The following is a 22,207-nucleotide window of genomic DNA, read 5'->3' as shown; positions in this document are numbered from 1 at the left end:
AATTTATCACATATCTGTTTCCTATAGTTTATTAATATAAGATAGAAACTAAATTTAAAGGAAGCACAAGCTGCTGAAACTACATGCTCAGACCTACCCCACAAAAAAAACAGGAGAATCTAAAATCTTTTGCAAGCCAGCCTCACCTGTAACCACCTTCTGACTCCAGTGCAGGAGCTTATTTCCAGGCCCCTGTTTCTCACACCTCTCACTAAAATTTCTTGCATCTGTGCATGTTGCAACAGCAGCTTGATCTCACCCAGAGTTGGATTTCCCACAGCCAAATCCTATGTTATCATATATCAGCTGGGATCTTCCTCTGCCCTCGGTTTTAAGGTAGCATGATTGTAAATTAAGCAAAGTAAGAAAACTGCGAGGGCCAAACAGAAACACAGACTCAGTCAAAAGAGAAATCAGGAAGATATGAAGAGACAGATAAAGGAGAGATTTATGCAGATATTGAGAGACATGTAAATGGGAAACTTACGGGAAGAGCCATGGTTGAAGAATAATTAGAATTACCATTGACACATACCATAATAAGAATCTGACAGCCAGACACAGAGCTCCTAGCTGCAGGACCTTATTAACATTTTATACATTCATCTTCTGCCAGTTTGTCAGCCAAATGGACAGTCCTGCTATTAGGTAAGAGGGAGCACCAATGGCAGGAAGCTATAGTTCTTGGCCTGCAACTTATTGGGCATGGGGTCCATGACTGGCAAATCAGGAGAGGTTGGCAATCAGAATTAGGGAGGAATCTGAGAGAGCATTCCTGGGCTACAAGGACTGCTGAAAGGGGAATTTACCTTTTAGAGCCAGCAGTTCCTCTTCCAACCATGGATATTTCAGATTGGGCTCCCAAAAGCCTGATTTAAATATAAACACGCAGCCTATCCATGGCAGGATATGCTGATGACCTGACACTTCCAATAGTGGGCATTAGCATGATGAGTTGGCACACATGTTGGTATTTTCTAAACTCCTCTGAATCAAGTGTATACACACGTAATTTCTACACCAGACAAGCATCGTTCACGAATTTAGTAAAGACTAGAGCGTAAATACCCAGTGTCCTCACCTAAAATAGACATCAGTTTCATTGCAAGTACACCTTGAAGTTGTCTTGTAGAAACTGGGTTGGCCCAAACATAGTTAGGCGAAAGTGAGGACTGCAGATGCTGGAGATCAGAGTCAAGATTAGAGTGGTTCTGGAAAGCACAGGAGGTCAGGCAGCATCCTGTTGAAGGGCTTTTGCCTGAAACGTCAATTTTCCTGCTTCTCAGATGCTGCCTGACCTGCTGTCCTTTTCAAACACTACTCTAATCTTGACTCCAAACATAGTTAGCACAGGAGTCCAGGTTAATCATGTCTATGTGGGACCCAAACAACTGTCCATAATTGAATACATGAAGCCACCACCAAAAAGATATCTTTTAAAATATGTGAGCACTGACTTGGGCAGTTGGGAAATCACTGCGATCATCCATATGGCTCCATCCCAGTTGTACACATGCTCTACTTCACTTCAATGAAGATTAGTCCTGTGCTTAGTCAGTACCATACTTTCCAAACTCTAACCCAGATCCACTAAAACCCCCCTTCATTTGTATTTGAAATTAGTTAATATTGCTTTCTTAAACTGTGGTTCTTTTATCGACCAAGATGACAATTTCTGATCATTTTGGCATAGTAGAGTGGAACTCAATACACTTATTTTACAGTAAACAAACGAAGGTGACAGCAGTGAAGTGAACAAAATCTTTCAAATTTGCTGTAACCCACTAGCATCCACATTGTTCTTGAATTATAATGCTAAAAATGTATTCCTTAGATTGTACAAATAATGCTAGGTGACTGAAAGGGAGCATTTAATCATGAAAGTAATGAAGTAATAATTGGGTAACTATGGACGAATTAGGCCGAGGTCAGGTGAGGAGAAACATTTAGAAGCCACAATTCACGATCAACTTAATGAACATGTAGAAATAAATGGGTTATTCAAGGTCAGGCTGCAAGGATTTGTTATAGCTAAATCACATTTGACAAGATGAATACAGTCTTTTTTTTTCATCAACAAGTAACTAATTCAAATCATAAAGACAGCGGTGGTTAGCTTTGTAATTTTTCAGAAAGCAGTTCATAAACTGCGCGTGGGAGGTTTATACGTAAATTCTTGTATCCTGCAAAACTCTCAAAAAATAATGGTGTAGAGAGGAGTTACCAGAATGGGAGCAGGAATGAAAAACTATTGCTAAGAGCAGTGACTTGGGTTACTAGGAATCGAGACGATAATGAAGGTTTTTATTTATGAAGGGTTCTAATAGAACTGCCAGGAAAAGACTGTTTCCTCTGGCTGAGGAGTCAGCTATGAGGAGTCATCAATTTAAAACCGTCACAGATGCTAAGGAAAACGTGGCTAAGGCCTATGCACCTTTGAAGTGAAGAATAGATAAACATTTGAAATGGAGCTGGGGGGAGAGAACAGGGCGATGGATTTAGTTTTAGATTGCTTTTGTAAAGTGGTACTTTGCACATTGCAAAGGCACATATGGCTGTCTGCATTCTGAATTTGGTTTGGTAAAACTCCAGAAACAAATCACTGTTGGATTGGATGCCAAGTGAGGTAGGCACCAACATGAGGAAACATTTCTTCACTAAAACGGTTGTTAATCTATGGTATTCACTGCCACCGAAGGCTGTTGGGGCTAAATCATTGAATGTATGAAAGAAAGATTTTTTTTTGAGATAAAGGGGTATCGAGATAAAGCAGATACATGGCATTCAGATAGAGGATCAACCATGACTGAGCAGATTCAAAGAGCCAAATAGCCTACTCCTGCCCCTAGTTTCTATGTTCTCAAGATGAGCAAATTCAGTTCTGAAGTTCTTGAATGCTAAGGAATAGAACAAGAGGATACAGACGAAGATATTGTGTGCCAGAACAATTTCTTAACTGAAAATCTCAAACTTGAGATTTTATTAGAATACAAAGGCATCTAAATGACAGGAACATTCCAAGTTAAATTATTTTAATATTGGAAGAAAATTAATTCTTCAAATACATTTTATTACACATATCAATTTTATTGTGACTAAGTTGGGGCAATACTGCATGGTAGTGGGATATAAGCTGCGAGAGGTTATTACGTTGTTTAATTGAATTATGGAAGAGTACCAACTGTGACCAAACATCACAGTTGTGATGACATGATTAACCTGGACTCCTGTGCTAACTATGTTTGGAGTCAAGATTAGAGTAGTGCTTGAAAAGCACAGCAGGTCAGGCAGCATCTGAGAAGCAGGAAAATTGACGTTTCAGGCAACCTATGTCAGGTTACTTTCTGAGTGCTCATATTTGTTCAAATGTAATTTAATAATGGAGATTTTTCCAACCCAGTTTTAAGGCAGCCTACACTGCTAACCAGGTCAAGTGTCCTTCAAGTGAGAGTTGCAAATTTATTGACAACAAATTAAATAATAAACATTGACTCCATAAGACCCTGAAGAGAATTGTTAGAGGTTCTAAGAAGTAGAATACAATTTTCAGGATTTAACTTTTAACCTGTTTAATGGTACACTTTTAAAATAGGTTAATATTGTTTCTCTTGAGAAAAATATGCAGGTGTGTGTATACTTGATTCCACAATGAAAGACTGGGACTTTATGTGACAACACTGATGCTCAACAAGCACAGCAAATTAGTGCAAGGTTTGTAGCTCAGGTTGAGGTTTAGGGTGTAGGTTTGCTCGCTGAACTGTAGGTTTGATATCCAGATGTTTCATTACCTGGCTAGGTAACATCATCAGTGACGACCTCCAAGTGAAGCGAAGCTGTCGTCTCCTGCTTTCTATTTATATGTTTGTCCTGGATGGGGTTCCTGGGGTTTGTGGTGATGTCATTTCCTGTTCATTTTCTGAGGGGTTGATAGATGGTATCTAGATCTATGTGTTTGTTTATGGCGTTGTGGTTGGAGTGCCAGGCCTCTAGGAATTCTCTGGCATGTCTTTGCTTAGGCTGTCCCAGCATAGATGTGTTGTCCCAGTCGAAATGGTGGTTTTTTTCATCCGTGTGTAGGGCTACGAGGGAGAGAGGGTCGACCCTACAGCTCAGCGAGCAAACCTACACCCTAAACAGCAAATTAGTTAAATAGTACAGTTTAGCTGTACATCCAGCTGCTACAGACTACCATCATTTTTATGACTGAAATCCATATGGATTCCTGAGTTGCACTCTTCATCTTTTTCAGACTAAAGTTCAAGTTGAGCTTGGATTAAGGTGAAGAGAGTTATTTTGGATGTTTGCATGTTAATGTCCTTTAATGGCTTTAAGGGGATGGTTTTATATCACTCAAAAACTAATCATTGACACAGAGTTAAAATCAGGCCCATTAACTCCATTTTCCTCTCTATAATTCTGCCTAACCTGCTGAGTGTTTCCAGTATTGTCTGTTTTACTCTTAATTAGTACCTGTTAACTTGTTCCTCACTTTGGGGGGATGGGTTTCCTGTTCAGCATGATTCCTGGCCATTTCATTTCTTGGGTATTGCTTAAATATGTCCCCATTATCTCTGACCTGACACTGAGGAAGGTATTACAACCAACACTAGGAAACTAAGAGAAACACTTCTGGTGTAGGATTAGGAACACCACAAGACTGTGACAGTGAAGACACAGCAGTCGCTTGATTTGATATAGCTCAGCTCATATCTTACAAGATAGTCATCATGTGGAGGTGCCGGTGTTGGACTGGGGTGGACAAAGTTAAAAATCACACAACACCAGGTTATAGTCCAACCGATTTATTTGGAAGCACTGGCTTTCAAAGTACTGTTTCTTCATCAGGTGGTTGTGGAGCAGAATCATACGATGCAGAATTTGTAGCAACAGGATTGCAGTGTCATGGAACGTAACATTAAACAAATTTAGCTTAAGTTTTTCATCTTTTAGAATGACCATGTTAGTTTTGGTTCCTTCATACGTAAATCTGAGAACTTTTTAAAAGTTTCATTCTCAAGATAGCTTTAACAATAGGTGCCATCTCAGGTCAGACAATGCATTGAACGTGTGAGGTTAAAGTCTGTCAGGTTCCCAATTTAGGTCAGACTGATCCTATTTCTAAAGTGGGATTTATGGAATCTTACCTGGATGTGTGCAGTTTGTGAGCAAAATAACATGTAATTCTGCAAGTACAAATTCACCCCACCAACTTATGTGTGTGTGCGTGCAGGGGAGGTCGAGTGAGTGTGTGCATGTGGGGGGGACTGAGTGTCTGTGAAAGAGTGTGTGTATGTGTATGTGTGTGAATGTGATGGGGTAAAAGTCTGTGAGAGGGTGCGTGTGTGAGTGTGAGTGTATGGGGTGTATGTGTGAGCATATGAGAGAGAGCTTGTGTATGAGAGAGAGTCTGCGTGAGTGTGTGGGTCTGTAGGAGTGTGTGTGTGAGACAGAGTGTTTAGTGCAGTGGGGTCACTTGTCGTGTGACACGAACCCAAAGTCCCGGTTGAGGCCATCCCCATGAGTACCGAACTTGACTATCAGGCTCTGCTCAGCCACTTTCCGCTGTTGCCTGTCCCAAAGTCTGCCTTCACAATTACAAAGGTAGAAGGTGCAGTCCACTGTCCAGGCACTGCTGTGCTGGAAGGACATCCTCCAGGATTCTCCACAGCCTCTGCCATTGAAAAACTGCAACCTTCCACCAATCATTCTGTAGCCACTGCACAGAAACACCTGAATAGGAAAAGGTACATGGAATTGGGACATTAATAGCGATTAGTTTATCTTTATAGTAATATGGCAGAATTTAGTTGATAAGTTCAGTTTGCAATGTTTAGTTTGTGGTTGTTTTTAATTTTTGTGGCCATGTGTGAGCCTTTCTCCTCTTCCTTTTCTCCAGCAGCTCAACCTGTCCTTTATGACCTCTGTTCATTTTTCATGCCATGATCACTCCAAAGATGAATGCCTACCTGTAAACCCTTGAACTGTATTTTACAACTTCCCCTAAAACCCGAGGACTTGCCTTTCTTGTGACTCCCATTCTTCTTCTGCAGCCCTGACAGTGCCCACTGCTGACATCTGGCATTGACCTGGACATTGCGGCCAATCAAATTGGCCAATAGCTCCCAAATTCCCGACTTCTCCCACTGAGGGGCGCAAGCCCCACTGTTAACCAATTCAGCCCATCCACAGTATGTCACAGCTGCAGGAAGGGTAGGGGGAGGAGATTTACAGGGAAATAGTCTGTACGCCCGACCACTCCCCACCCAAACCCCAAGGTTTGAAATCAGCTAAATACCCTTTGGTTCCCTACGGTGTTTTGCAACTTGAAGACAAATGTTGAAAGCATAAAACACTTGTAGAAACGCAGCCAAAAGAAATCAACCTGCAACTAATCTGTCAAACATTACACAATGCCAGTAACAGAGGGGTCTTTTTCGATGCTGAACACATGACGAACTTTCCAAGGTTTAATGAGGATTTTGACACTGACACTGCCCCCTATGTGTCTGTGTGTGGGATGTACTCAGGAAATGATTGCCAAAAAGCCAATTTTTTCACACTGTGCCTTCCATGTACACTTTGCAGATTTCAGCCAAAAATCTAATCTGACATTTCAGTGCAGCATTGAGGGAGTGCTGCAAGCTGGACTGCAATTGAACAAGATATGCAATTACCCTCTCAGCTGGAGGCAAAAAATTCACTCTTGTAAAAGGGGATAGGAAGTTCTCTTTTGAGTTCTGGTCAATACTTATACCTCAGCCAACATCATTAGAAACAAATTATCTGATCATTACCACATTACAAGCACCTAGCTTGTACAAATTGGCTGCAATTTTTACTACAATACAATGGTGACTATACATTTAAAGTATTTCATGCAAAGTAAACTAGAGGGCATAAGTTTAAGGTGAGAGGGAAAGATATAAAAGGGATGTAAGGAGCAACCTTTCCATGCAGAGGGTGTTGTATGTATGGAATGAGCTGCCAAGGGAAGTGGTGGAGGTTGGTACGGTTACATTTAAAAGGCATCTGGATGGTTATATGAAAGGGAAGGATTTAGAGGGATATGGGCCAAATGCTTGAAAATGGGACTCAACTTATACAGGATATCTGGACAAGTTGGACCAAAGAGTCTGTTTCCATGCTGGACATCTCTATGACTCTATTCTGCAAATCAAGTTATAAATGCTTTCCCTAACCAACCCATTGGCTGCAGAAAAATACAGTGCTGCATAAATGTGTTATATTCATCACAGTTAAATATTGAAAAGGAACAAGGATGATGTCCACCTATTTCCACTTTGGAGGAATAGCAAACATTCTTTTCTATTTTCAACCTTCAGCTCCGAGACATGTCAACTGTACCTGATCTATACTATGGAAACAAGAGCGGAACATTACTTGTTAAACTACAATTTAGTAAGAAACTTACTGTACAATCAGAAAAATGATACACATTGAAAAGCTACTCAGGACTTGTACAATCAGAAAATTTATAAATCGTTTTCATTTAGCAGGTTTAACACTGTGGCTAACCAAATATGAATCTGCAGCATTATATTGATCAGAAATTGAGACTAATTGCCAGTGTCAGAAGGATGTGAGATGTCGCAAATGTAAATAACATACCAGAGCAGCAACCTAATTCATTTCCCAATACTTCACAATACTTCTCAAGTAAGTGCCAAATGTGAAAGTTGACTCATTCCATAGACGTGGCATCCCTCACATTGATACAAACAAAAGAGATCAAGAAACTGGACCATAACAAAGTCTCATTGTAGATCGTGCTCACATAGAATGCACCCGATGGTATGAAACCGAGATTACTACTGAAACGCTTTTCCAGCAACACATTTTCAGCTCTGATCTCCAGCATCTGCAGTCCTCACTTTCTCCTTTTTTCAACCGAGATTACTACCCAAGCAACAAGAGCAGGACTCAACAGCAATCTCAGGGGATTAGAAGATGTTGAATTTTATCCCAGTCTTCAAGTTAGTTAAGAAGTTAGTCCTGGAAGTTGTTGAGTTACTAGCCTAATTCCTTTAGTATGATAAACTTAAATATCTATATTTTTGTACCAACCGATCCTTCCAAACCATAAATGACACTGCATAGATACTAACACATACACACGGTTACATGAAAACCTATTGACAAGGAAACCTGTGCATTTCTGCTTCTTCAGTAAATTAGGCATTAGATTGTTTGAATTTCATTAATCGTTATTTCGCTTTTCATCAGTTTTAGATATGTTTATTGCAAAGTTAATGAAAAATGACACAAACAGCAAAATTACTCAAGTCAATCTAAAACTAATGGAGAAGAATTTGAAGAAACATGAGTTATTTGAAAAAGGATAAGCAGGCTGCACACAAGGGAATGATGGTTTATTTAAAATGAAGTTTCACGGGTGCAACGTAAGCTCCTATCACCAGCCAAAATAAAACCAATCATTAATTGGCCATCCGTTTTCCACTCTGCCTGATGTCACTTTTCAATTCCTTTAAATTCAAATCTCCAGAGCAAAATTTGATCGCAAAAGTTGTTGACCTGTGGCCAAGATGCACTGTCTCTGAGCTGCAGCCAATATCGAGAATCATTACAAGAACCCCTCAGAAAGCTAGAGCAGCTTTAAAATTGAATGAGCTGCAAATACATTTTTTTATTCAAAACTGACTTTTCTTGCTTGAAAGAAGGCAATGATTAATTTATGACATTGTGCAGTAAATGTGAACTCAGTTCACACTGGGGTAGACAAAAATGATGCTGGCACCATAAACTGGACAGAAATTAAAAGGGACTATGAAGTTCCTGAATAATAACCTGGGAATATAAGGGTGTTTGGCATGGCGAGAAAATGTAGGTGAATCAAAGGTAATTATCTAGAAAGTGAGGCCATACTTCATTAACCACAGCAAACCCCCTCAAATCATTAGAGAGCTTCATCGACTTAGTCTCATAGTTTCCATAAAGCAGTATTATTATAAATGCAGCTTCAATTTAACATTGTTGCAAAGCTAATGATAGTTTAATTCTGGAGAAGGGACAAAATGAAATTGTGCCACACGCTCTTGTGAAGGTGGATGGCCCTAGTGAGAACTCTTCAAAATTCTACACAAGGTTTTATGACACTTCCTTCCCATCTTGATCATTCAGTTATTTTCAGAAGCAATGTTACCTAGCTTATTGCTCCCTAGAGCGACAAGCTCCAGTGCTCTTTATCTGCCACAATAATACATTTCCTTGATCTGGAATTATTAAAGTGAGGCACGCAATGCATTGCCCCTGTTGATAATTTGATTCAAGCTTAAACAAGGTATATTGGAGAATTATTTTCTTTATTAAATACATTGGCAAGGAGCAGCAACCAGAGTACAATTTGATCACGTTCCCATGATAGTAAGTGTACTTTCCAAATAGGCCCTACTGGCACAGGTATTAATGAGAGAAGAATTGCTTTCTCAGTCAGCTATCTATACTCTTGTGTGTGTGCAGAAGAATGATAGTAAAATAAGTTTCAGAGAGAATAAAAGAGAAAGCAAAAGCGAAAAATGCTGAAGAGTGGAAGGTGCTGTCAGACTGTTGTTCAAGTTAATTAGTTCATTTAGAAGGTGACTCATTATCTCTACTTTTTTTGCCAACAGTGAGTAAAGTTCAGTGCTAAGAGGTTATGTGAGAGAGAGTTCCAATTTCTGGCTCATTAAAGACAAACACACAATGAGAGAAAAACATGTACAAATAGAAAGAAGAAAAAACAGAAAGCTTGTGTGTAAAATTGGACACTGTCTACGTGCACACTGGAAAATCTATTAAATTAACTCAGTCTTATATATTTTGAGTTCTAGGGCACTGCCTCCTCAGGTTAGTATTGGCAGCAGTGGTGGAAAGAGGCAATCTGTAGAAAGGGCAGGCAATCATGACAGAAAGATGACAAACACAATCTCAAACTGGTTGCTCATAGTCTTTGTGGCTGCTGTGCAGACCGGAGAGCACGCTTTCCCCTCCTGGCCCCTCATGCACGGATCTTATTCCAGAGAAGGTGGCAGAAGTGGAGTATTGGAATATTTTTAAGGCAGAAGTGGATGGATTCAAGGAAAGCAAGGAAGTGAAAGGTAATTGCGGGTAGGTGGGAAGGTAAAATTAAGGTTACAATCAGTCAGCCATGATCTTATGAAATGACAGAGTATCTCAAGGGACCAAGAGCATCTCTTGTCCATAACTCATAGGTTCATTGGGGTGAGGCCTTTTCATTTTCTTTTCGCATTTTTTACTGGCAGACTCCAAGTTCCCTCAATGGATTGCTTTCTGAGATACTTGCAGGTCTGGTTGCAGACAGGCCTGTATCTGATGTACTTGAACAAAGTACTACAATTTCTGAATGTGGAAAAGGAGACTCTTTATTTGCATATGCCAGGAATCTTATATCTGTTGCAGTTATAGGCACTATAGTTAAGGGGCATAGGATGCATTTCCAAATATTTGGAGGGGTGGATTGTCTTGTCTGGGATAGAACAGGCAAACATCCATTGGGAGTTTAGAGGTATAACAGGTGACTTGATTGAAAGATCCTGAGGCATCTTTACAGAGTGTATGTGTAAAGGATGTTCTCTCTTATGGGACAATCTGTAACTCGGGGCTGCTATTTAAAAATGAAATGCTGATAACTTTCCAAGGTCTGATCATGTACATCCAAGGATACTTGTGAAAGTGGCCTGAAAAATATTGGATGCAGCTGGTGGTCACTTTTCAAGATTCTATACACTCAGGCACACTTTGTATGGACTGGAGGGTTAGTAAGTTTTGAGAAGATTTGTAGCTCAGGTTGAGGTTCTGGATGTAGGTTTGCTCGCTGACCTGGAAGGTTCGTTTTCAGACATTTTGTCACCATTCTGGGTAACATCAGCAGCGAGCCTCTGGATGAAGCACTGATGGCATGGCCCGCTTTCTATTTATGTGTTTTGGTTTCCTTGGTTTGGTGAAGCCATTTCCTGTGGTGATGTCATTTCCTATGGTGACATCATTTACTGTTCTTTTTCTCAGGTAGTGGTAAATGGGATCCAAGTCAATGTGTTTTGTTCTTAGAGTTCCGGCTGGAATGCCATGCTTCCAGGAATTCTCGTGCGTGTCTCTGTTTGGCTACTTCTAGGATGGATGTGTTGTCCCAGTCAAAGTGGTGTCCTTCCTCAATCTGTATGTAAGGATACTAGTGAGAGTGGGTCATGTCATTTTGTGGCTACTTGATGTTCATGTATCCTGATGGCTATTTTTCTGGTTGTTTGTCCAAAGTATTGTTTGTTACTGTTCTTGCAAGGTATTTTGTTACAAAACATTATTACAAAATGTTCTAGCCATGGGGGCAGGTGGGGCAAAAAAGATTTACCAGCCTTATTCCTGGGATGACTGGACTGATGTATGAAGAGAGACTGAATCAGATAGGACTATGTTTACTTGTGTTCACAAGATTGAGGAGGAAATCTCATAGTAACCTTTAAAGTTCTAACAAGAATAAACATGGTAAATGCAGCAAGATTGTACCCTGGGGAGTCCAGAAACAGATCCTCCAAGTCTGCGTGGGTTTCCATCTGGTGCTCTAGTTTCCTCCCACAATCGAAAGATGTAAAGTTTAGGTGGATTGGTCACGCTAAGTTGCCCCATAATATCCAGGCCAGGTGGGTTAACCATAGCAGGGTTATGGGGATAGGGAGGGGGGCTGGGTCTGGATGGGATGCTCTTCAGAGGGTTGGTGCAGACTCGATGGGCTGAATGATCTTCTTCTGCAGCAATTCTATGATACAGGGTAGAGCATGTAGAACTGAAGGACGGAGAAATATCTTCACCTAGAGAATGGTCAGTTGATGAAAACCGTTCAGGCCAACGCATTGAATGTTTTCATGAAGGAGTTGGATATAGTTCTTCGGGCTGAAGTAATCTGAAGGCTTGGGGAGAAAATGGGATCAGTTTACGGAGTTGGATGATTAGCTATGATCATACCATATGGCACAGCAGGATGAAAGGTCTATTCTGCTCCAACTTGCCCTGCTTCTAATTAAGGTTTTCTATTTCAGTCAGGTATGAGAATTGTTTTTCTTACAGAGAGTTGTGAGTCTCTGAAATGGTAATGCATCTAACATTTACTCCAAGCATGGCTATCTACTCAAGAGTTGCACCACTTCTGCACCAAAAAGACTTGGGAATTTTAGGCACTTCGTTATAAGAGATCACTGTCAAGTGCTAATTTATTCCAAGATTTAATTACCCTTAATTACCTTAATGCCGATTGCCTAATTGTTATACCAAGGCCAGATTTTACAAAATGGATGTATCTCTGTGGCATTTTAGGCTTTATTCATAGCTAGTAAATTAATAGCAAAAGTGCATCCACTGATGCCTTGGTCACTTTTGTCTGCCATCACTAATCAAAAATATTGTTCCTTTTTGAAAGCTTCACTCCTTGAAGAATAAAAGCTTAGAACAGGAAATCCCTGATCACTTGAAGGATCTCTCCTTCAGCTGAGGAAAATGTTAAGAGCCACTTGAAAACTCCACTGTAGAAACAGTGCAGCACTGAATCTCTTCAGTCAAGTATGATTGTAGGCCTAAAAGCTTTTTACAGTAATAGAATAAAGACAATCTCCAAAATATGCACCATTTTTCAGGAAATTATTCTTAGTCCGTTGTTGTTACTCAATGGGTAAGTTTTGCAACATTAAAACTTGCAACAAAAGACCGGGGAAAAAGACAGAAATCACTTCGGCCCTTTTCTTGCCCGCTGTACTATGAACATTACTTCCACTGAGATTTGTAAAGTACACAGGTATGTTCTCTTCGCTGAAATATACATGAGATCATTAGTGGACTGAATGTTGTTGAAATACTTCAAATTCCCTAAGGAACTGTTTCCTGCCAAAGCAAAAAATGCTGTTTGCTCATCTGATGAATATAAAATGGGCAGTGCCGGACAGCCTTATTTTGATCTTCAGTTGGTTGAGTATTTTTTTGCTTTCCTCTTCATAAGTGACCTTTTGATTGTTGCAACCAAAAATTTAAGACTTGGGAATTCTCCTCTGTCTGGTTGTTTGAAGGAAAAACAGAAACATGTTTGTAGAAGAGCAGCCAGTTCTGATGACACTAGAGATGGATGTGTCACACCTAAACATTCTCAACATGGCAATGTTCAAGGTTCAGACAGAGGTAAACTGCTGGTGACCAAGAAGATCTGCCTTCGCAGGCTGTGTTTCAATTAGGAAAGAATGAGGGAGTTATGGCATATCCTCAAAGCAGAAGCCTACATATGGCTGTTAAAGATGACTCTTCCAGTCAAGGTGCCCATAGACCCTCTCAAGCCAAACCTGAGGATGCAAGACAAGTCTATCAATGGTGTACCCATGCAGATGGTATGTTGATCATCCTTTTTTCCCCATTGTACATCGCAATCAGCATGAGATGATATTGTACTTTTCAACAAGTCAATATTCCTAAAGTGTCAGATATTATTGACACTTCTGTTCAAATAGTTAGCTGACTCTCTACAACAATGCTTTGACCTTTTTTTATCATCTGCACAGAATAATGCAAGTAAAGTTGAACTTTCCTGCCAATGGAATCCAGCAATACAGCGCAAGGGTCTAAGCGAGAATGGTTTTAACCATTTGTAGAAAATTAATTTATCAAGTTGTTGTTAATAGCAGAATGTTGCAATGTGAATTCTTTTTGAAGCCAGCATTCCAATGAAATATGGCCTTACTGTGGCATGTTTTTTCTGAGGGCTAAAACATATTTCCAGCTTAGGTTGTGTTCGTCTGCACAGATTAAATGTGCAATTGAGACTCTTCTGTACTGTTGTTGATAAATCACCTCTTTAGCTTCAAAAAAGACAAGTCTCCTTTCTTCCTTTAATGTAGGATCATCTTCATTGTTTCATTCATGAAACTTAGTGCTCAGCAGCGCTATTCCCTAATGCATCAAAGCTTCTGTCCCTACAATTTATTGCTGAATCAACAAAAATATTAGGTTAATTAGCAGCTGCATAACTTTAAGAGCTGCCACTGTACAAAAAGTTCAATATTAACAAATTCCCAGCATCAGGCTTCACCGCGTATAAAATTTGTCAATGAACTATTAATAAAACTAATTAATTGTTAGGTTAGCCTTTTCCAAAAAATGTGCTACTTCAAGGCTTGCAATGACCTGGTAAAAAATGGGTAAGCAAAGATTGAAAAATAAGACCCACCAACTTGCTGGAAAATCACCTGTGACATTTGATCTGTCTACCCTTTTCTGATTTACACCTTCTGTAGATCCACCCATTGAAAGTAGCTACTAAAAAAAATCAGCAGCATTTTCAGTTGTGGACAACAAAACTCTTAAAAAGGCCTAATTTTCTTTAATTCATGATTTGATTTCAAAGTTTCTTTAGTACAGGTTATCATGCTGGAAGACAAAGACCAAACATGGGATGCTAGGGACACTAACTGACACTTCAGCAACACTGGGTACTGATTTCCAGTCAATGACATTTATGTTTAATATTCATTCATGGTTTAGAGGGTGTTGCTGGCTCGCCCCCATTTATTTTCCATCCCTAATTGCCCAGAGGGTAGTTAAGAGTCATCCACATTGCTGTGGGTATCAGTGAACCAGATGACATTAACAATGACAAGGACATCACAAGCCAGCCAAGAGATTCCGAGCTCTGAAATAGCCAAGTCAGCCAGACCTCCCAGTCTCCGCAAACAATCGGCAATGGATTCATGGTCATCATTAGACCTGTAATTCCAGTTTTTAAAAACAATTGATATCAAATTCCGCCATCTGCCATGGTGGGATTCCAACTCTGTTCCCCAGATCATTACTTGGGTCCCTGCATTAACAGTCCAGTGATAATACCACAAGGCCATTGCCTCCCAGAAGTTTGATCTGTTGACACCAATTGCCCATCTGTGCTCAATGCCTTTGCGTTTGTGCTGCCATTTTCAGCAAGAAGAAAAAGTTATGAGCAGAAATTTTGTATGAAATACCTGTCTCTACGACATAGTTTTTGTAAGTTGTGCACAGCTTAACTAATTATAAAGGACTGGAGTTTTGCGAAGTTGGAGTGATTTCTGGTTGCATTGCTGATCCTCCAAAATTTTGTTTGCCTCAGATTTAGGTGGTGGCTAGTGCACATCATGAGCCCAATCCCTGAACTCTTAACTTGGCTGACTCCATTGCAGAGATAGGCATCTCCCAGCTCCTGAAATGTTTCAGGAACTGGCCCAGTTCTCAAAGACTCAGGGTACACGTCTCTCTGAGGGGCTGTGAATCAGAGTTTAGATGAGGGAACCTTCTTGAAAGGTATATTCAAAGGTCTTAACCATGCTCTGCCATACCAATTGCTACACCTCCACACACATTTCCACAGCCCTTCATACCCTCCATACCAATCTATGACCTTCACCCCATCTCCATGGCTCCTCATAGCTTCAATGCGACTCCCAATAACCCCTCAACACTGCATCATGAGATTTTACTGAGAGCCTAGGTGTCCAGTAGTCTGTTAAAACAACCAGACCCAAGGGAAAATCATGCTCTATTGACTGCCCTTTCTCTTATTTCATCAATAGCACAAGATAAATTAGTGTCAAATATTAGTAATTTCTGTTATTGATAATTTAATGCCTAGATAATTAATATTTTCACAGAGCTATGGGAGAAGCAGTTTCTTAAATAAAGTTTGAATGCGTTATTGTCTTTTTAAAGCTTTTCCACATGCACGATTCCTTCTACAGGGTTCATTGCTACTGTACAGAGCACTTTCTGGGTGAGTAGGCAGGGAAGTGCATGAACTGGCATGGACGGTGTGAGAGGACTTTGGGACGGTGGATAGATAGAGATGCATGATTGGTAAGGATGGAGAGTCATTGCGAAGTTAGAAGGTGTGAGGAGAGAGTCCTCAAGTACTTAATATTAAATCAAACAACTGGGAGTACTGAGATGGCCTTTTAACGAGACCTCTCAGCACTTGAGAGCTCTGAACACTATCCAGAGGGCTGCTGGCCTGACTCCCATTCTCCAACCTGTACTTAACTTCCTCACACCAAGGAATGAAAATCCTGTCTTTGCAGGCACCTTGTCCCATGTCGGGTACATCGAGCTTAGAAATCTCCTGACTCCTGGTCCCTACTCCTGGAATGAAAATCCAATCCGAAGTCTCTGCATTATCTGCAGAATGTTTGTTTAAATAATATTGTCATATTTCTTAATAGTAGGTGATTAATGATACCATGCTTGAAATGTATTTCTTTCACAGATTTATTTGCTATTTTTGACCTTTTTATTGAAATTTATAATAGGTTCATGGATCAATTAGACTTGTGTTTCCTAAAGTACTATGTACCACACTTGAAACTTAATTTTGATTATTAGAAAATGTCTTATAAATATGGTGCTGCATCTGAGCAGTCATGGTGAGCCTCATTTCACATCTTGAATCACTTCTTCAAATCCAAGGCATTCCTGGGGATATTTCTTCCAGTTTTACTAAGTACGAGAAGCTCAAATTGATGGATTTCCATTTCTTGCTTGCACACCACGTAGTGAACTGCCCTATATCCTCAAACCAGCAATTATTGCTTTGATATTGTTAATCATGATCTTAATTTTCACCTACTGCGTTCCTCTTTGTTACTCACAGATTGTGTGCTCCACATCTGGATTACCCTGCAGTTGGCCACTTTTACTGGTTCAATGCCTGGTCAGTTAGCAGAGCAGTGTGACTGCAAACATATTTTATTTTGCCACTCAGTTGTGCATCAGTTTGAAAGCATTCAAGCTTAAAGAATACATAAAGTAAAACTTTATGTTTCTATCAGAGCAGAAAAAAAGGCAAAAACGGTTACATCTTATTCCTGCTGTAAGAGGTAATTACCCTCTTTTATATTTAACAATGAACAGAGACTATTAAAGCATATAAATAAAAGTTTTCCAACTAGCAAGCATGTATTTATCAAAAGTCTCAAAAACATTGCACCTCAATTTTTTCCACTTTACCCTATCAAAACTCTGGGTGTTGCATCACATGTCAAAGCATTGTGCACAATAGTAATTATTGATATTGCAACCTGTGTGTCAACAACTAAATATAAATGAATTCCCACTGACCCTTACCGACTGAATCAGACTTCACGTCACTCAGGCACATTTCCTATTTCAGCAACATAAAACATGCAGGGAACCTGATCTGCCAGCAACAAAACAGGAATTCTCAGAGGCATTTTCTGCAACATTCCATCCACTACAATTAAATATCTGCAATTTCCTGATACTCCAAGGCAGTGGAAGAAGATCTTTTTACAGGCTGCGTAGAATCAGCCTTGTAATGTAGGTTAGTAATGGAATTTGTGTGTAAACCATGTTGAAGATTTATTAAAGAGAGGACACTGAATGGGATAGTATCACAGAATGAATGAGAAAAAGTGTCAACACAATAATAAACACTGCAATGAGAAAATTGCATAACAGCCAACAAAAGAATATCGGACACTGAACTAGGAAATAGACTGCAGGTACAAAAGAAAACCGTTCATGTTGGAAAGACATTATGAGAAGAATATTTCAGGATTCTGTCCAAGGATTTTTATTTTCGTTTATCATCAGAAAGGAATGGCAGAACAAAGAAATAGAAAGACAGGCTAATGGAGTGCTATCCTTTTACCCAAGGAACAGTTGAACATAAAGTAATAATGCTTTAGTTAACCATAGCACTGTTGAGACCACATCTCAAATATTGTGTGCAGTTTTGGTCTCCTTATATAAGGGAGGTTGTAAATGTTCTGGAGAGAATTCAGAGGAGGTTTACCTGATTGATAACCAGAATGAATGGGTTTTCTTATGAAGATAAATTGGACAGGCTGGACTTGTTTCCACTTCGGAGAAAGTTTGGAGATTTTGTTTCAGAGGGTTGTACAACTTTGGAACTTTCTGCATCAGAAAGCAGTGGAGGTTGGTCACTGAATACTTTTAAGCCAGAGTTGGATAGATTCTTGTTAAGCAGGGGAATCAATTGTAATTGGACATAGGTAAGAATGTGGAATTCAAACACAAGCAGATCAGCCATGAACTTCTTGAATTGTGAAGGAGGTTCAAAAGGCCTACTCAAGAACTAAATGGTCTATGGAATCCTTTCTTTTTATAGAATCCCTACAGTGTGGAAACAGGTCCTTCGGTCCAGCAAGTCCACACTGACCCTCTGAAGAGTATCCCACCCAGACCCATTCCTCTACTACACTACATTTACCCCTGACCAATGCACCTAAGCTACACATCCCTGATCTTATGGGCAATTTAGCATGGCCAATTCATCTAATCTGCACATCTTTGGATTAGGGGGGAAACCGGAGCACCCAGAGGAAACCCACGCAGACACTGGGAGAATGTGCAAACTCCACACAGACAGTTGCATGAAGCTGGAATCAAACCTGAGTTCCTGGCGCTGTGAGGCAACAGTGTTAACCACTGAGCCATCGTGCTGCTCTTTACTTCTGCTCTTACTTTATATGTGCGCACCATTGCTGAGTCCTCAGTTATAAACATCCTATGGTTAACCATTTGCCAGAAACTAAACAGAAGCAGCCATATTAATATTATCATTAAAGAAAAATAGATATTGCTGGAGAAACCCAGCTCATCTGGCAACATTTGCTCTCAGATGCTTCTCTCAGATGCTGCCAGGCCCACTGAATTTCTCCAGCACTTTCTGTTTTTATGACAGATCTCCAGCATCATGTTTTTATTTGAGACGCTAATACACAACAAAAGCAGGTTAGAGGCTCAGAATTCTGCAGCAAGTAACTCCAATCTTGGCACTGCCTGTACATCATCTACAAGATACAAGTCCGGAGTGTGTTGGAAGACTTGCCATGTGCCTTGGTAATTGCGACGCCAACAACACTCAAGAAGCCCGACATCACTCAGGACAGAGCAGGCTGCTTGACTCGCATCGTATCCGCCAACTTCAACAAGCCACATCCTTCACCATCAATTCACAGTGGCAGTATCATGAACCATCCATAAGATGTAGTGCAGCAATTCAGCCAAGCTTTTGAACAACAACCTCTAACAGCTAGAAGAACAAGGGCAGCAATGCATGAGACTACCACCATCTGCATATTGCCCTCCAAGCCATGCACCCTCCTAACTTGTAACTATATTGCCACTCATTGACAGCCTGGAATTCTCTTCTTAACAGCACTGCAGTTGTACCAACATCCTAAGGGCTGCAATAATTCAAAAAAGTACCTCACTACCACCTTGTCCAGGGCAATTCGGTATGCGCAATAAATGATCCCTAACCAGTCACATCCGTATCTCATGAAAAAAAAGACAATTTATCATTCCTTTTCAAATAGCTGAGGTGGTTGCCTAATACCTGATATCTGATTGATCGGTCATGTTGCTAGCTTTAACATTACAGCTATTGTAATACCAATCAAATAAACAAATCACTTAAGCAGAAACATCTTGAGCTGGGGTTTCTGAATGATAGTTGGCAGGACGGTCACAGCTGTCCCTCAGCTATTTAATGTTCCGAGGAGCAATTATTGGTTGGAGGAGGGTCTTCTGCTTCTTACTTGGGAGGAGGTCTACCTCAGAGAGCTACAGCAGCTCTGTAGTTCCAACAGGGGCCTGGACTTGGACTGCGGGGTGGAGAAGCACGGGTGCTGATAAGAGGAGGATGGAGAACTGAAAGAAGAGGCTGGGTAGGGTGGAGTGTGCACCCTTCAGGGTAACGATTGGTTGTGGTTCCCTGATATGACCAGAGCAGAATCAATTGGCAGGACTCCTTCCATGATGTCCCCTACGAGCATCAATTTTAAGGACAAATTAAGAGCAAAGTGAGCTTTGCCCATCCCACATAAAATTGCAAATAGTGGAGGTGGGCAGGCAGTCAGAAGGCAAAACACGAAATGTCTGGCCCCCTTCCTAGGTTACTTGCACAGAAGCATAAATTCTGGCGTTTGTAAAGAAAGGTAATTGATCAAACAATTATAAAGACTTAGAGTTGTACAGCACGGAAACAGACCCTTCAGTCCAACTTATTCATGCTGACCTGTTATCCTAAATTCATCTTTTCCAATTTGCCAGCACTTGGCCCATATCCATCTAAACCCTTCCTATTCATATACCCATTCAGATGCTTTTTCCATGTTGTAATTATACCAGCCTCCACCACTTATCTGGCAGCTCATTCCATATATGTATCACCCTCTTAGGTTGAAAAAATTTCCCTTAGGTCCCTTTTAAATCTTACCCCTCTCACCTTAAACCTACGCCCTATAGTCCTGGACTCCCCCACCCCAGGGAAAAGACCTTGTCTATTAACCCTATCTGGCAATAAGCTATTCTTAAAACGGCACTGACCTAAGCCTTTCCTTTTACTGGGAATCCCCAGGAATATCCATATTAACTTGGAATAAATATCCAAAGCAGTCAGTTGCCTGCGATACTACTGTTAGTAACAGCACTGATTCTGACACCAAATCTGCATGAGAGCAAGAAAATGCGGCACACATGAACGCAGCCAACCTGGTATCATCCTTTTCGCAATATCATCAAAAGGCAAAATTTATCCTCAGAGAATTAAATGAGTAACAATTCTTTTTGAAAAATCTTTTGTTCCTTTCTCCCTTTCAGAGAAAGATGCAGTTATGTTCATTGGAGAAGCTAAAAAGAGTAGTGGCAACTGGATCAACCACTGAACCAGAGTTATTTGAACAATGGAGCAGCAAAATACACAGCAGTGTTTACATTCAGCACGAAGATTGCTGCAATTGTTACAGAAACGAATAAGGAGTGCAGGTTACACTGCAGATTGAGGACCCACCTCACCATGGATCATCAAGGGCTTACACAGTTCACTGTACTGTGTTTATCATTAGTGTATGCAGCTATCCAGCACGAAGCTCAAGAACATTACAAACAGATGAGCAATAAATTGTTGAAAAGCGCAGATGTGTTGCTCAGCTGTATTTTCCATGACTTATTCTCAGGAGGTCAACAGCATCAACATTTGAATATATAAATAAATCATTACAGATGCAAACGAAGCTGGAATTAACTAAAAAAGAAATTAAATATAACTTTCAACAGAAACAACACAATCAGACAATGCATTTAATTTTGAAGGCTTGAGTTGTAATTTATTCTGAATTGGTGATTTCAAATTTCAGAAATTTATCACAGACATTATGAGCAAATACTTGTAAACCCTGGCCATGACCACATTTGTGAACACAAAGTGAATGCTGTGCTTAATTCTGAATTCAATGCTTCACTCACCAGAATGGACTGTGCATTTGGACACCATTTGACTTGTTCAGTGGCTGTTAAGCCACAAGAGGAATGGAACAGACTGTGTTGGCTGTGGGCCCTCACTTGGCCAGCTTTTTTCTGAGTAAAGCTCATGAAATCCAATGCAATAAACTTATTCAAATGCAAAATTATATAACTAACAATTTGACTCATTTTGGTAAAATTAAAAAAAAATGCCTAGCAAAATTGACAGCCTAGTTTTTAAAAGTGGGAAATATGCATCTGTGAGGTCCTCGTTTCAGGTGTGTCACTGTGGGGAGATGATGTCAAAAGGAATTCATTGCTGCATTGATTAATTATTCTTCAAAAAGTACCTAAATGAGTGTCTGGTTGGGAATAGGCTTTGCAGTTTGGTGTGTCCACATAGATTGAAAGGTCAAATGCTCCATAAAATATCTATCCACTGCTGAGATAGTCTGCTTACTCGGAGGGATGAAGGGCTTTTGCCCGAAACGTCATTTTCCTGCTCCTCGGATGCTGCCTCACCTGCTGTGCTTTTCCAGCACACTCTAATCTAGACACTGCTTACCCAGAGCACTTAGTCAAGTTTTTATGGAAAGATGTTTTCTCATTCTTTTTCTGAAATGGAAGTGAAATTCTCTTCCCCACACCCACCCAACCCGAAAGACCCAATTTATGAAATTAATGCTGCCCTTCACAGTTGAATGATTCAGTTTATTTCAGAATTTTTAACTGCATGAATCAGAGTAAAATAGCTTTTCGAATGGCCTGGATACAAGGCCCACTGTGCCGACTGAGATACCTTTGAATCTATAATCTTCACATCTTTCGATATCACGCTGATGCAATGTAAAATAGAAGTTCTAAGCACCTTTCTTCTTTGCATATTATAATA

General features: G+C 40.2%; 1 protein-coding gene across 21 annotated transcripts in view; it reads right to left on the bottom strand.

Annotated features, from left to right (window-relative positions):
• LOC122541729 (myelin transcription factor 1-like protein) overlaps positions 1-22,207 on the bottom strand; it is a 558,875-nt gene that overhangs the window by 173,786 nt on the left and 362,882 nt on the right. The gene's annotated exons all lie outside the window — the stretch shown is intronic.

The sequence above is a fragment of the Chiloscyllium plagiosum genome, unplaced genomic scaffold, assembly GCF_037043375.1.
Source record: "Chiloscyllium plagiosum isolate Xiang-an unplaced genomic scaffold, Cpla_swu_hap1 HiC_scaffold_3, whole genome shotgun sequence".
In the NCBI taxonomy this organism is placed as follows: Eukaryota; Metazoa; Chordata; class Chondrichthyes; order Orectolobiformes; family Hemiscylliidae; genus Chiloscyllium; species Chiloscyllium plagiosum.
The sequence above is the reverse complement of the archived record's forward strand: the minus strand, read 5'-3'. Positions and strand labels throughout refer to the sequence as shown.